Source organism: Ornithodoros turicata, chromosome 3 (genome assembly GCF_037126465.1).
Source record: "Ornithodoros turicata isolate Travis chromosome 3, ASM3712646v1, whole genome shotgun sequence".
Classification (NCBI taxonomy): Eukaryota; Metazoa; Arthropoda; class Arachnida; order Ixodida; family Argasidae; genus Ornithodoros; species Ornithodoros turicata.
This window is the reverse complement of record NC_088203.1, coordinates 7011010-7026565: the sequence shown is the minus strand read 5'-3', so window position 1 is coordinate 7026565 and position 15556 is coordinate 7011010. Positions and strand designations below refer to the sequence as shown.

The following is a 15556-nucleotide window of genomic DNA, read 5'->3' as shown; positions in this document are numbered from 1 at the left end:
GGCTCGGTCACGTTGCACGTCTTTATTTACGGGACAGTGTTGAGTCGAACACGGCATGGTCGTGGCACTAAACTCTTTTCCGTGATTTCTACGAAAGTTTAGGGAAGTTTAGGGGAAGTCATCCCCATATCATCGTCATCATGTACTTCTCTCTCTCTCTCTAGGGAAGAAGGGACCAGTTCCGCTCATTATATGTAGCCCAGAACTGGAACTCTTATCGATTTTAAAGAGAGAATGGACGCCCGGCCTCACACTGTCCAAGAACACGGTGAAATGTGACTATCGTGTCGCATCTGTCGTGTCGTTACGCAGGTCTGCGTAACATCACTGAATAAAAATAGCACACAAACATACAATATATATATATATATAAGGGGGGAAATTAGCAGGAGCTCTTTGGCTGCACGTATAGCATATGTTTGTAAGTCAAACGTCGCCATGCCAGTACTGGACAGCTGTTTCGGCCTTCTTGGGCCTCATCAGCAGTACGCAGGCAGGCAACGTTTTAGCAACGTTTGAGCAACGTGTATATATATATATATATACATATATATATCCTGACGAAGGCGGAGCTTCCGCCGTAACGTAGACAACCCTTTTAGCATTCCAAGTATCTTAAATGTAAATAAATTATCCCTTTTTTTCTTACTTCCCGTACCTTCGTAGTCTGTGTTTCAATTTTCATTTCAGCTACATATATTCGCGGTCGTCCGAACCCCATTCACCAAGTATATATATATATATATACAAAGGAAAGATAGCCGAATCTCTGTGGCTGCACGCAGAGCATATGTGTTGTGTTTATAATTTGATCGTGCTCTCCCAGCCTAGGACAGCTGTTTCGCTCTACTTGGAGCTCTTCAGCCCGGCGCAGGGAAGTGACACGATCTTGGGTAGGCGCTAACAGTGTGTCTTGGCAAGACACCGGTGTTCCACGGTGACTGCCTTTGTATATATGTACTCGCTGGCTTGCACTGCGACCTCCACAGGTGGCGCCGTCTCCGTAGAACACTGATGTCTTGCCAAGACACACTGTTAGCGCCGACCCAAGATCGTGTCACTTACCTGCGCCGGGCTGACGAGCTCCACGCAGAGCGAAACAGCTGTCTTCGGCTGGGAGTGCGCGCTGAAATTATAAACATATATATATATCCACTATCCCGGGCAGATCTCGGCTTTTTCTTCAGACCCAGTTCTCTCACTCTCGAAAACTCGATACCGAACCACACGCGATATCCCTAAAATCCCCTCGCTCGTCGTCCAACCTTATATTTACCTTTCACGACACGCGTCGTCTCAACGCGACGAGGGAAACCATAACTCACGCATCGTCAGAACTGCGCACCGGAAAATTTCGAAGCCGTATTAAATTCCCTCGGAGATAGAAAGGAACTCATTTCGTACCAGTAATCCACAAAACGCCGACAGCTCGAAAGGACTGAAAAGGACGGGGGTTAAGGCCTCGCGGTAGGTATAAGGACGGGGCGTTTTCTCTCAGGGTTGCCAAACGTGAAAGCTTTTTCCGTGCCGAAGGAAGCGGTAATTACCTCGGGGGGCGCCTCCGGCGTCGCGCTGCAGTCGAGGTAAGTCGTCCTCTCCCATTTCGCGACAAAAAAAAAAAAAAGCATTTGCCCGAATAATTTATGACAGTTGAGCGGCAGCGCATTGGGTTTCGCCTTTCGACTGTTACGGCCGTAAAGCCCATGGCGGGCGTAGGTGCGATCTGGCGATGAATCGCTGAATACGAGGGAGAAGAATGCGGTTTCGGTGCCGCGATAAATGGTTGCCTTTCATCTATCTTCTGCACGGTTGAAACGCCGTGCCCTATCAGGGGGGAAATATTTTACTTTGTAAAGACTCGGATATCGATGGTGGGGAGTGTATCAATATAAATTACGCGACCTTATACAAGGGGCTCGAAAAATCGTCTTTAACCGCTATAAATTTTAATGCGCCGTTTGCGCGCGTCTAGCCCACACGTTCCATTTGCAAGGTCATTTACTTGTCTCACGCGCACGCTGTTTTCGTGATTACGTATACGAAAAAATAAATCGCTGGTCGATTACGAAAGTCCGTTATGCGAAATTTAGCGCGGCTGTCGATGCCACTGTTTTTTTGTTTTTTTTTTCACGCATAGTATACTTCCTGCAGGTGTAGCACTCCCATCTTAGTTCGTGAAGTAACTGCCGCGATTTTGCGGCCGACACGTTTTCTAGTCGCAAGTTTGGAGTCAGTTTCTTGCAGTGCCATATCTTCGGTGTGTAATAACTACCGAAAACAACACGTGACCCATCGCCTTCGCGGAGCGAGAACTTTTTTACGCGCTCCGCAGTATGACCAAAATTTTCGGGAACGACCATGGTCATAATAACGAGGGTTCACTGTATGTGGGTATATTTTCTCTCGAAACTGAACTATTGTGTAATTTGTTTTTCACTAAACAAATTTGTTAGTAGTAGTTATGTGAAATAGTGAAAAACAAACAAACACTTTTCAGTATAGGTTTTGTTTCTTGTTGTTGTTGTTTTTTTGTTCTTGGTGTTTTAAACTATATCTAAAGAAAGGACTCCAAAGATTCGAGGTTCGTAAGATTCGTGGATTCGCAAAATCCTCCTTGGATCCGGATTCGGATTGGAAAAATTATCGATTCGTACCCACCACTAATTCGTACCCACCACCTCCCAGTCTTCAGCACTACCTTGAGTACCACCAGCGAGCGGGACGCGCCTTGACCCGCTCGCCGACGTCGCTGGTCCCGCTAGACCTAAACACGCGTAACGTCCAACTATACCCCACTTGAAGACTTACCGCTCATAAGGTCCCGCTCCCCCGCAATCTCGAACGCGACGTACGATTTATGTCGAGGCTCTATATAAGGAGGACAACAATCAAGGCACGCGAGCCACGGTATATCAATCCGTGCCATTACTCAATTCCGGCAGGGAATTCCGACAAACTTTCCAATCGTATATTGAGCCCAGAGCACGGCGTTCAGCGGAGAAGAAGCAAAAGAACGGCTACCAACTTTCTTCTCGCAAAAAAGAAATGGAACACTACGAAACTGCCATAGTTACGACGCTCCCACTTTGAACGTCGCCGCGGAATTTTCGACGTACGACCGTGTCGGCGTCGTTCGAAAGGAGGTTCCGACATGAGCTCGTCCCGAATACCAACGACTTCTCCCTATTTTTCTCGTTCCTCCATAATATAAGGGAAGCGCTCTCTCCCTATTCGGGATGACAGTTTGTAGGGCGCCGGCGTGCACATCCCGATTGCCTCGGGACCGTGCAGATATTTGGACCGGGGGCGGTGCTTTGATGAAACCGACGGAGGGAGTCCTGAATACTGATTTGTACATTGCTGACACTGTAAAAGGAGATTGGGCGTAAAGAATATTGGGGGGGGGGGGGCTGTTCGGGGATGATAGCCGAGTGGGACGGAATCTTGAGTGTGCGTGACGTCCGGATGTGGGTTCAAGGACGACTTCTCGGTGATTGCAAGAATGTGGGAGACGTTGCTAATACTTGGTCAGTATTCGCCAATTAGAGCAGCGTTGAATTGCGTGTTCGGGTCACGTCATCTGACTCCCCCCCCCCCTTTTTTTTCGATTAAGAAACAGGTCTGTAACGATGAAAGATGAAAGTCACTGACAAGGTTAGCCAGCTGTAGGGATCGAACCCACATCTTCTGGATTGCCGATCCAGGGCTTTACCAATTGAGCTAAAGCTAACACGCCTCTCCAGCGACTTTCGGGGTGCGACTGTCCCCTCTATGTTGTTCCAGCCTCAGAACATCAGTTTATCTCTTGTTCAACAGGTCTGTACGTTAGGGAGACGGCACCAGGAAGGAAACCAAGGTCACGGAAGACGTTGGCCGGTGACAGCATCTAATCCCACAGCCGCGGCTGTGAAGTCTGAGGTTTTGCACGAGTTTTGAGACGGATTTTGTGGACTCGGAGTCTGGGACACCCACCCCTAACACCACTTTCTCCCCCTCCTCCCTTGAAAACCCTTTCCACCTGTCCTTCCCTTACTTCGCCGTGCAAACACACAGAATCGGGGACGTAGGAAGTCTCTCGCCACAGGGGAGGACGGGGAGAGGGTAAGCTGAAGTCGGTGGAATGATGATGTAATACGAATATTCTACTGGGACTAGAAGGAAAAAGAAACGGAGTAGCAAAGTGGGATATATAGCTTCACGCAGTGCAGAACGACTCGAAATATGCCAGAACTGCTTCATCGCACTACGGTATTCGGTTAATTAGACTAGGACTGGTCTTTCCCTACGGAACTACCAGACACCGACTTATTTAGGTTTGGAATGTGTTTCGCGTCAGAGGGATAGCGTCGGCAGCAGTGGAGGGGATAGGTCCTTACTCAGAAAAACGTTTAACCGAACACGCAAATCGCGTAGAAACATATCTGCGGTCTGATAGAGAATATATAGACACCGTATCCGTAGGGTTCTTTTTTAGGGTTTTCGGGTTTCATGATTTTTCAAATTCGGGAGGTAATAATCGGGTGCTATTTACACATGAGAATTTGTGGAGAAATCGGCCGCTATACGATCTCTTTTTGATATCTCATCGGGTAATTTTCGGGGTGAAACGAAAGGCATATGAAACAAGTCGCTGCTGTGACAATGGGACAAGAAACAATAACCTTTATATTTCCGCTCGGAACTAGGGTTGCCACCTTTCGTAGTGAAAAATACCGGCTGAGGGAGAGGAGATGGAATAGAGGGAAAGGGGGAAATGTTCGCGGGAAAGGGAAAGTGGGTGAAGGGTGGAAAGTATACAGAGAGAGAGAGAGAAAGAACGAGCGTTCTCGCTCAAGGCAACAACAACAATAATAATAATGAATAACTAAGAAAACGACTGGTGACTACGGAGTTGGGTGTGCTCCAGATTTATTCAAGCTATAGTGGAATGTTGAAAGGAAAACCCCGTAAAAGCCCCTATGAAAGGTGTTGAGCCACAAATACCGGCAAAAGGCTGCCGGTATCACCTTCCTACCGGCACCCGGCAGAGCGAGCAAATAACCGGCCGTGCCGGTATAATACCGGCCTGGTGGCAACCCTACTCGGAACTGGGATAGTGAATGACCGCGGTATTCAAACACTCGCCCGAGCTCCACAAAAGTTTGTCTTTGGCTCTTGCGGGGAGGGGATTATAGAAAGAGGACAAACAGGAGGGAGGAGGTTGTCATAAAATAGCACTCTTTGCTGATATCGTGATTCACTTTTCCGACGGTTTACCTAGAACGACAAGTTGAAGGACCGCAACGATTTCGGGTAGATATCGGGTTTTACCCGAATTCTTGAAAATTTGTTCGGGAAGGGAATTATCGTGAAAAATCGGGTTTAACCTGAAAACGAAGAATCCTACACTCTTAAAAATGAACCTCACCACATAGCACGCTCCTAGCCAACCATCATCCCGAATGACAACGTTCCCGGCCCCGATTTGTTGAAAACGGGAGGCGGAGCCTATTCTGTGCCGTGCATAATGGCACAAAATAGGCTCCGCCTCCCGTTTTCAACAAATCAGGAGCGAGAACGTTGTCATTCGGGATGATGGTTGGCTAGGAGCGTGCTATGTGGTGAAGTTCATTTTTAAGGGTTTTTCCTGGGTTTTCCTCAGACGCTTTTCAGACATATGTCGGCACAGTTCCCCTTGAAGTCGGCCCAGGACGCACATTTCCCCAGGGCGTCAGTCGTGACGTTGCCCACATACGTGAGGCCGACAACGGCAAGCCCTTTCAACATCACCACCACCACCATCATTTTTAAGAGTGTACGGTATCTGACCTGTATGCATGAAAGAGTGGGCGAGACCCCCCACGCCCCCACAGCCGGATCTCGAGGGGGCGGTCGCCCCCCTTTTGCCCCATCATCTCGCCCTCCCTGCACAGAATGGCACAAAATGGGGGCCACATTATTCTATGACAAGACCATCGCAGCCTTGTATCTCATCGACACATTCACGCGGGGAAGACAAGAGAAAGTCGGGCAACGAAATAACGCTCCAAAGTCACGTCGACCGCGGGAACAAATTCTATCACGTCTCGACGACATCCAGCATCATTTCTTCCCCATCGAAAACAACAACATTGGACAGAAGCAGAAAAAGCCTATTTGGTCGGCGTAGAAATATATAGAGACACGCGGCATTAGAGGGAGCGGGCAACTATGTGCGACAGTCGTGGCTTTTTTTTTTTTTTTTTTTTATCTTTTGCTTCCTTGCCCCCTTTTCGGTCACTGGCTAGCTGGAATGATTACGCGGCTATACGTATATACTTCGGTGCAGTTTTCGCCGGTTTACGCCGATTTCTGCCGCGTGGGTCCCAGTAAATTATGGGGAGAGACGTCAGTATTGCGCGTCCGATTGGTCCGGCTTGCAGGAATAGGTCGAGACAAATGTCGGCACGCAGTGCCCTGTGAAGCAGGGTTGCGGTGTTGCCACTCCGGGGTTGGAATGATTCCGGAATCATTCCAGATTTATCAGAGCCCGAAATGGAATTGGGATGGAATGGCTGAAACTGTCCTATAGGAATGGGAATGGAATTAGTTTTTTTTTTCGCAGCCGAAATGGAATTGGAATGGAATGGCGGAAACTGTCCTATAGGAATGGGAATGGAATTAGTTTTTTTTTTTTTCGCAGCCGAAATGGAATTGGAATGGAATGGCGGAAACTGTCCTATAGGAATGGGAATGGAATTAGTTTTTTTTTTTCGCAGCCGAAATGGAATTGGAATGGAATGGCGGAAACTGTCCTATAGGAATGGGAATGGAATTAGTTTTTTTTTTTCGCAGCCGAAATGGAATTGGAATGGAATGGCGGAAACTGTCCTATAGGAATGGGAATGGAATTAGTTTTTTTTTTTTTCGCAGCCGAAATGGAATTGGAATGGAATGGCGGAAACTGTCCTATAGGAATGGGAATGGAATTAGTTTTTTTTTTCGCAGCCGAAATGGAATTGGAATGGAATGGCGGAAACTGTCCTATAGGAATGGGAATGGAATTAGTTTTTTTTTTTCGCAGCCGAAATGGAATTGGAATGGAATGGCGGAAACTGTCCTATAGGAATGGGAATGGAATTAGTTTTTTTTTTTTTTTTTCGCAGCCGAAATGGAATTGGAATGGACTGGTCTGGGTGCCACACGGTCAAGGGCGAAATAACCTTGTCTTTTTTGCTTTTTCCGTGATGGGTAATGTCAATCTCCTCTATAGCACTGCTGGGCTACCCAGCACGGTTACCGGTCCCTTTTCTTTTATTGATGGAATTAAAGGAACGGAATGGAGTTGCCAAGCCATTCCAGGAGTGGGAATTGGCCATATACCTTTTCATTCCGAGGAACTGAAAGGAATGGAATTATCACAAATCTCCATTCCTCAGAATGGAATTGGAATGGAATGAATGATGCCATCATTCCGCAACCCTGCGGTGAACTGAAGTCGGCCCAGTACGCGCGATCCCTCCCCCCTCCCCTCTGCGAACGTCGTGACGTTGCTCGCCTGAGCGTGACCAACTATAGAAAGCAGTGTCATCATCACCACAGCCGCCGCCACATCACCGGTGACGTTGTTCCTCCTGTTCCTCGTTTCACGCTGCAGAACGCGTTCAGCGGGAACGCGCACGCCGACGTTCGGGTGCCCGTTTTCATTTTCTTTTTTTTCTTTTTTTTATTATTATTATTATATTTTTATTTTTATTATGTTATATTATTACTATTATATATTATTATATTATTATTTTTATTATATTATATTATATTTATTATATATATTTTTTTTATTATTATTATATTATTATTTCTTTTTCTATTTTGATTTTTATTTTCTAAGAAAAATATTGCATACAGAGAAATTTTTCGTCAGTTGTCAAGTCATGCCCCATCCTTGCGTAACCCGTCAGAAGCAGAAAAATCTTTGGGATGGAATAGACGAGTTCAGAAAATCCCAGTGCTCTTTGCGCACGCATTGCATCCTGGGTGTTTGCTGAGCGGGGGAACGAAGAATAATCCTTCACATTTCGCTTTCGCTGACCTTGACACGTCGTGGACAATGGACCGGTAGGGGAGAAATCGAAACAGTTTGGAGGTCACCCGTTTCTTTCCCATTAGTAAACTCCCATAGTTCAAAGCGACGCTAAGCACTCTGGGATTTTCTGAACTCGTCTATTCTGGGCTCCTTTAAAGGCATTTCGATGTTGTTGTTTCTCTCTCTCTCTCTCTCTCTCGTTTTTGTTGTAACCGAAGAGGTGCTCGCGAACACACAACCGCAGTCCTTTTACAGCCGTAGCAGCCTAACGGGAAGGTCTCGGGAAATCGCTGTGGCTGTTTCACATAACCCTCGGTTTCGGTTTTGGTAATGCAAAACAAGTTAAAATAACCTAAAGCTAATAAAAGCAGTTTGGCATATACTCAGAGATGGGTACGTTGTTCCGGAACGTGTCCCGATTTTTCGGCGTTTCCTGTCCCGCCTGTTTTGTCCCGAGTTTAGTCATATTTTTGTCCCGCTAATTCCAGCTCTACACACATCACCACTCACTTCAGAGATCACGAGGCAGTGCTCGTCACTCTAAAGTAGCAGTGCATATGCCAGCATAGAAGTGTCAACATCCATACACAACAGGAACGTACCGCAGCAATTCGCGTTACACAATCGTAACCGCGCCTGTAATTTTGTCTTTTTTTTTGTTTGTTTGTTTTTGTTTTTTATTATTTATTTATTTATTTATTTATTTATTTCACAGGGAAGTGCCGAAGTTGCACGAAGCTGGTACACCTGGCGACTCGGCACGACGAGCGGCGGCAGAATGGTCGTGTGGACAAACTTGATCAGTATCTCACCCGCACTCACCATACTCCGGTTACCACTGTGCCCGATTACGGCATCGATGACACCACCAGCGCCCCCCGAATGGTATACACCCATGATTGGCCGACGCTCCGGCGCAAACATAAGGAGCCAATGGGAATACGCGTGTACTGCAACGAAGAAGCGAGAGGAAGACGGAACGTGGAGGAGAGACCCTACCGGGTAAAAATAAAGAGCGTACTTTCGCAGAGAGAGAGAAAATGGCACAACAGTTTTCAGCAAGAGTTTCGTAAGGCGTTCTGGAAATCTCGTAGAAGCATTTTTTGTTTGAAACTAATGCTACGTACTTCCAACGCTCGCGTGAAGGGCACAACTGTAGTTCGCGAAGATATCACAATGAAACGCGGAAACTGCACCAGCGCCTTGCTAAAGGTTTTCTAACTACTCTGGCCTGGAGGTGACCACACAAACATTTTTGCTGACTCACGCAAGACGTTGTTCGTTTACATAGTTGTCTCGCGACGTAAAGTCACAAATTATCCTATGTTCCCAGAACATATGGGGTCGGTTCGTACATGACGTGGAGCAAGGCAACACACGGGACGAGACAACGCACACATTATCACGTGCTGTTCGGTTGGCTCTAATATCCCTGCAGTCATCAGTGACCATTGAAACCAAGGGTAATTGAACACGCGCTTAGCGCCACCAAGCGGATAACGTGTCAACCTGTTAGGGAGCATTGCATGCAATGCTCGTTGATAAGTTGACAAACTACCCGCTAGGTGGCGCCACGCGCATGTTCAATTGGCATTGGTTTCAATGGTCATTGATGCCTGCCTGTGTGACAGGGGTGTCTCAATCATATATTTAAAGTTGAAGAGTGTGCGTGAATTAAACAGCAACAAAGAAAATGAAAACTACTTTAAAAAGATTTCTTCTTGGCAGGCGAAAACGAAGATGACAAAGCTGTGGTTTCTTGTATATTGCATGTTTGGTGTGTGTGTTTTCTTCGTTTTAAGTCGCCTTTATTCACGTTCCTGTACCCGTGCTAGCGTCGTAATGGTGGTGATGTATGGCCCACTGAGTGTACATGACCGGTAACTCCACATGAATTATGCAACAGCACCGTCACGGACGAATGCTAACGAATAGTCTGCGAGTCCAGGGGATCGAACCCTGCACCTCTGTGATTGCCAGTTAGTTGCGCCACCATTACAGTACGTAATTCAGTACGTTTTTCTTAATTCAGTCTCTACAACTAACGTTACTATGTAACAGCATATGGCTCGTCAAAATCTTAAAACGATGTATGGACAAAAGTCCACGGAACATGCTCCGGCGCATTCCTTGCCCAGAGTGACGCGCTAGCAGCAAATTGTACTCTACGGACTTAGTGACTGGGTTACACAGGGTCATGTCTGTAAGTCGGTACAGTGCCATTCGTTGTTAACGTGTCTCTCTGAGGAAAGAATGTGCAGGTGCGTGTTCCGTAGACTTTTGTCCAGCACAGTACGTCCTCAAGAAAATATATGAGCGACCGCTGCGCAGTCTGTCGATGGAGACAAGGCCAAACCGCTCAACACTTTCAGGACGGCAAATGGTCTTCCACCGAATCTGTAACAGGATTGCTTATCATACGGTCGCTTCTGACAGTCTTTAGGTGTTTGTGCATGGTTCAACCTTCTGCGGTTCTGAACTCTGCATAGTAATGTGGTGCACCGTCATTAAAAACTACGCAGTTACCGACGGATAGGACTGGATGTTTCTATATAGCCAGTCAAGTTTTGCTAACCACGAAAATGGTATCTCCAATAACGTTGACTCTCTTGTCCAACTAACTAACCATCTAACTGTCTGTCCATCTAACTCTCTTGTCCAATAAGGTGCTAGGTGTTCAACGCCGCGTAGTTACGCTGCACGACGCTAGCGTTCGCTAAAAACTTGCAGGTTATTCAGGCACTTTGTCACGCTTACTTTCTAGTTGCGTTGCAAAAAGGCGCACTCGATGTACTTCATCGTGTTATATACCCCAAGAAAAGTCCGTCGAAAATAATTTCGAAATCTCAAATTCAAAGTTCGGGACCGCCCATAGGCTGCCCTAACCCACGTACACTTTTTTTTCTTGGGAGGGGGGTGGGGCTAAATTGGGAATAAATTACGTCTTATAGTACTCTAGGTTGCGCTGATTATCCTCCGTTTTAGTTCCTTGACTCCCCAGATCTGTACTCGGTCCCTACACGTCGCACGAAGTTTCCGTGCATTCAGTCCCGAAACAAGCTAACTGTTGTGGCAACCGATGTCTCTCAGCCGTGCGTAGCCAGGAACGAAACGTGAACGGAACCCATTGCTGAGCTCACCGAAAGGTCAGCGTTGTTCGTAAATACGACGTCGGGCGCGAGAGGATGTGATGGAAATGCCCTTCACTTCTGACGCCGGAAAATCGTGCTCCGTTGCAACAGACACGACAGAAACGTTGGCGCTCGTCTCCGCTACGTTCAATCAAAGCCATCTTTCGCGAAGCAGTGCACGTGCGGCCGGAATCGAGCCGTACAGCTTGAGTTGCTTCGCGGCGCTTGTGCGCGTCCGAAACGATTTGTAGAAATGACGAAAAAAAAAAGAGATCTACGCGTCAGAGTATCGCATGTGGCGACTAAACACCCCAATCACCATCAACATCATCATCATCATCATCAAAATAAAGTACCAGTGGTGGTACTGGTGCAATCATTTTGTATGCTCTGTGGCATATCATATCTGTGGCCTTGTATCATACCACCGGCTACCGTGGCTCCGTGGTTAACGTGCTGGCCATGTCACGTCGAGACTGGGAGGTACCCGGGTTCGAATCCCAGCTGTGATTTTTGCCCGGGTTTTCCTCGAACACTTTCAGACATATATCGGCGCACATTTCTCCGGGGCGTCAGTCGTGACGTTGCCCACCTCTGTATAAGGCCGACAAAAGGATTGATTTAATTATGTATTTTAATGAGAAGGATGTATTTGCTTTCCTGATAGTACAAGCAAGTCGAAACGTTGTTCTGTGTGGCTGGCTCATGGCATATCGCATGTTCGCTTGGGCCCTCCATGACCCCCCACAAAATGGCTCAAGACCCATTTGGTGATCATGACCACCAGCATCTAGATAGAGAAAACCTGTGCATTGCCTCCTCTCCCTTTTTCGCTACGTAGACATATTTAGTCAGAATTCGTCTGCTACTGCGATTCGCCGTTCTGCGAATTCAAGAACCCGCAAATGATCGCAGCTCACCTGGAACCTGCAGACCTAAATATTTAGACAAAAAAAAAATGCGAGACGCTTTCCAGAATGTCACTTTTCAGAAAGACTGAGACCGTTTTGCGTTTTATTTCAAAGTTTTTCCCGTTTATTACGCGGGGGACGTTCAATCAGAACTCGCAGACGACAGTGGTTCTTCTTCATGGCCACGACCGCTGCAAGCACGTTCGTGATTGGCTACGGCCGTTGAAAACACGATCCTCATTGGCTGACTCGTAATTGTTACGTCAAGCACGACCTACTAGATTATAACGACCATGGCACAATCAGCAACCCCTATGAGGAGCCCGTCCGCACGATCCGCCAGAGGCGCTACTCATCGGCACGCCACGATTGGACGATGGAAATTTGAATTCTGAACGCGCAGAAGCGTATGTACGACTACCGTAGCAGACGACAGCGATAGCTCCTATGAAAACGCGCAGAATGATGATGATAATCAACCTCAGAATAAAACATCTGTGGAACGTCCACCGCTTGTACAGAAATACTAAGGTAAGCTGAAGTACAAAGTATTGTAGAAGTTGGGGAAGCAATAACTGGGACGATGAGAAGCGCCACCGCTAGCTTCCAAAAATGCGGCGCTGGGAAGGGGTGCCCACGACATGGTCGTTATAATCTAGTAGGTCGTGACGTCAAGTCGGCGAGCGCGCAGGCTTTCTGTATCTAGGTGGTGTTGTCATGACCCGCAGTTTGAGAAACACTGGTATGGCCGGACACCTTATCAACTGGTCCACCGAGGCGGGAAATATCGTTTTTGTAAAGCGCTTCCGATCTACTAGAACTAGCTATCCAATGATGGCCACTAACTACTTCTACAGTAGTTTAACCATAACTACTAACTACTTTGCGATGGAGTAATTTAACTAGTAGTTCAACTACTTTTCAGGGGAGGTAGTTAAAACTACTTCTTTAACTACATCTATAACTGCTTAACGTTGTCGATCAACACCAATCATGTTCTATAGTGTTCTTGGACACCTAAATACGAATCACAAGCAGCAATAAAAATGAAGATTTAGTACACATGCACGGCACAACTGTTTTGCACCTCCGTTCTCATCAAACAAGTAGCTCAAGGTAAAAGTCGGAAGCACAGTGAGATGGAATCTGTATTTTAGGACCGCATGGCTAGGCATGTGTCGTCGAGTTCCCCGTTGCAGTTTTGTTTCTTGCACTTCAGCTCACTTGTAGGGGATGTAGCTACGCATATGCACGTACAGTTCGGTGATTGGGAGGGGTGATGTGTTTCTATTTTTAGCTTTTCACCTTTTCTTTTCTTTTCTTTCTCCTTTTCTTTCTCCTTGTGGGAGTAGCAGAATTCGTCAGTGACGAATTCAATATCTTCCGTTTTTTTTCTTTCTATAATCAAACTCAAACTCAAACTCGGAAGCACAATCGCGCCGTAAAGCTTGCGGCAAAATCGGAAGTAGTTGGCGCCTGCAGTAACCTAACTACTGTAGTTAACTATTCGAAATAGTAGCTTAACTAGTAGTTGTCGCTACATTTCTGCAAGTAGTTGACAACTACTTTTTAACTACAATCAGGTAGTTTAACTAGATGTAGTTAACTACTGGCCATCACTGTAGCTATCAATACCGCTAAAACCGCGAACTTTGTGCGTGCTATAGGGTAATATATACTTTCGGAAACCGTATCAGCTGCGAGAGGCGGCTGACATAACGACGACGCATGTGCCATATAAGAGGAGGAAGAGGTGTGTCCGTCGCATCCTCTACTCGCTGAACGCTACGGCTCAAAAGAAGCACAGAATTCCACGTGTGCGTTTACGCAGTAACGCTATATAGCGCTTTGTTCACCACCATTTAATGGGCCGGTATACGTGCCCGTCAAGAAAGGCGAGAACCCATACCGTGCGAGTCTCGAGCACCCTATAGGGACAGCACGGAAGAATGCACCTTAATTGGGGGACGCGCGCGGCTTTGGGGTGATATTGGCGCCCTATTGTCCCGGTACGTTTTGATCATTGGCGATCGCAGAAAGGCGGTTGACTGGAAGACCGAGTATCCTGGGATGCATTCAGGAATGAAATACGGTTACGATGCAGCCTTACGATACGCTATAAACGAAATCACCGTTGGCAATAATGGCTAAATGGCGAAATCACTAATGGCTGTCCTTGTTGAGAAGAACACGACACAGTCAGCGGGAACAAATGCATTTTTTGCAACAAACCAATTTTTGCAAGAACTAATGCATTTAAATATAGTTTCTTTCCTCGAACGATAGAAGATTGGAATTCATTGCCCGGAAGTGTTTTCGAGTCAGGTAATTTTATAAGTAACGTGGAGCAATTTTATTTTTGTTCTCAATAGAATGCCTTGTGGTGTTGATAAAAAGTTGATTTAATAGATATAGTGCATGATCGTGTTTTGATGGGTCAATTTACTGAGCTCTGTTTAGTTTGTTTAGTTGTCCATTGTTGAGTACGTGTCAAACATGTATGCCACTCCTGTTTGGGCCACATATTGGCTTACAGCATTAATAAATAAATAAATAAAAATAAGTAAATAATGAAACGAGATAATGATAGAAAGTAGGTCCCTAAATACTCCAATGCATGGTGTGGTATAGTAAATAAATATTCCGGAGCACAGATGCCGAACACCTCCTCCAAATAAAAAGCGAAAAATCCCCGTTTTTACGTCCCTAATCCACGCACCGACTCTGTTGATTTGTTTCCCAAAAGTCTCATGCAACCGTGATCCCGTCGTCTTCGAGCGAGACACCTCTCACAAGCCTCAAAGACATATCCGCATCAGCTGATATGGAAGTGACGACGAAGGAAATAATTGACACACATACCTATGGCTGCATATTAAAAACATACGCTCACCTAGAAACGAAGTCAGCTGTCTAATCCAAACAACGTCCACGAAAACGGCGTAAAATCACGCACAACGAGGACGGGGGTGGGTGGGCCAGGCAACGTCAAAGCTCCTTCTCGGAACACAAAGCTCCCGTGTCAGGACGGCCGACGCATCGTCATCGCTATTACGTGTCCCACACTGCAAGAGTTACGCGATTTCCCGTCCAATCACTCGGTGAGAAACGTTCGGAGGATGTGATTTCAAACTGCGCGGCGATGGGCAAACGTGCCGCCAGCGCCTGGGACTTGCTCGCACCTGCCCTGACAGGCTGATCGGCGCTAGGACCCCGAGTTGGCGATGGAAGCGACATCCATCGGAGGATTGCCGAAGCAGCGAACTTCCGTTGCGTCGGCGTCGCTGTCGTTTGGCGCCAAGCTCGAATTCGGATCACAGCAAGGCGCGGATCTAGGGGAGGGCGGGGGTGGGGGTGGGGGTCCAGGGGTCCGGACCTCCCTCAATTCTAGACTTGAACATATAGGGTTCAGTGGACCAATCCCAGCATGCACGTGGCACTTGTCCATAGCGGACCCCCTCGGCAAAATCCTA

At 46.9% G+C, this 15556-nt stretch overlaps 1 protein-coding gene across 1 annotated transcript in view; it reads right to left on the bottom strand.

Annotated features, from left to right (window-relative positions):
* Window positions 1-15300, bottom strand: part of LOC135387916 (metabotropic glutamate receptor 5-like) — a 347669-nt gene extending 332369 nt beyond the window's left edge. The window contains exon 1 of the mRNA XM_064617127.1: window positions 14977-15300. The gene's annotated coding sequence lies outside the window, so the exon portion shown is untranslated. The remainder of the gene's footprint in view (window positions 1-14976) is intronic.
* Between the last annotated feature and the right edge of the window lie 256 nt (window positions 15301-15556).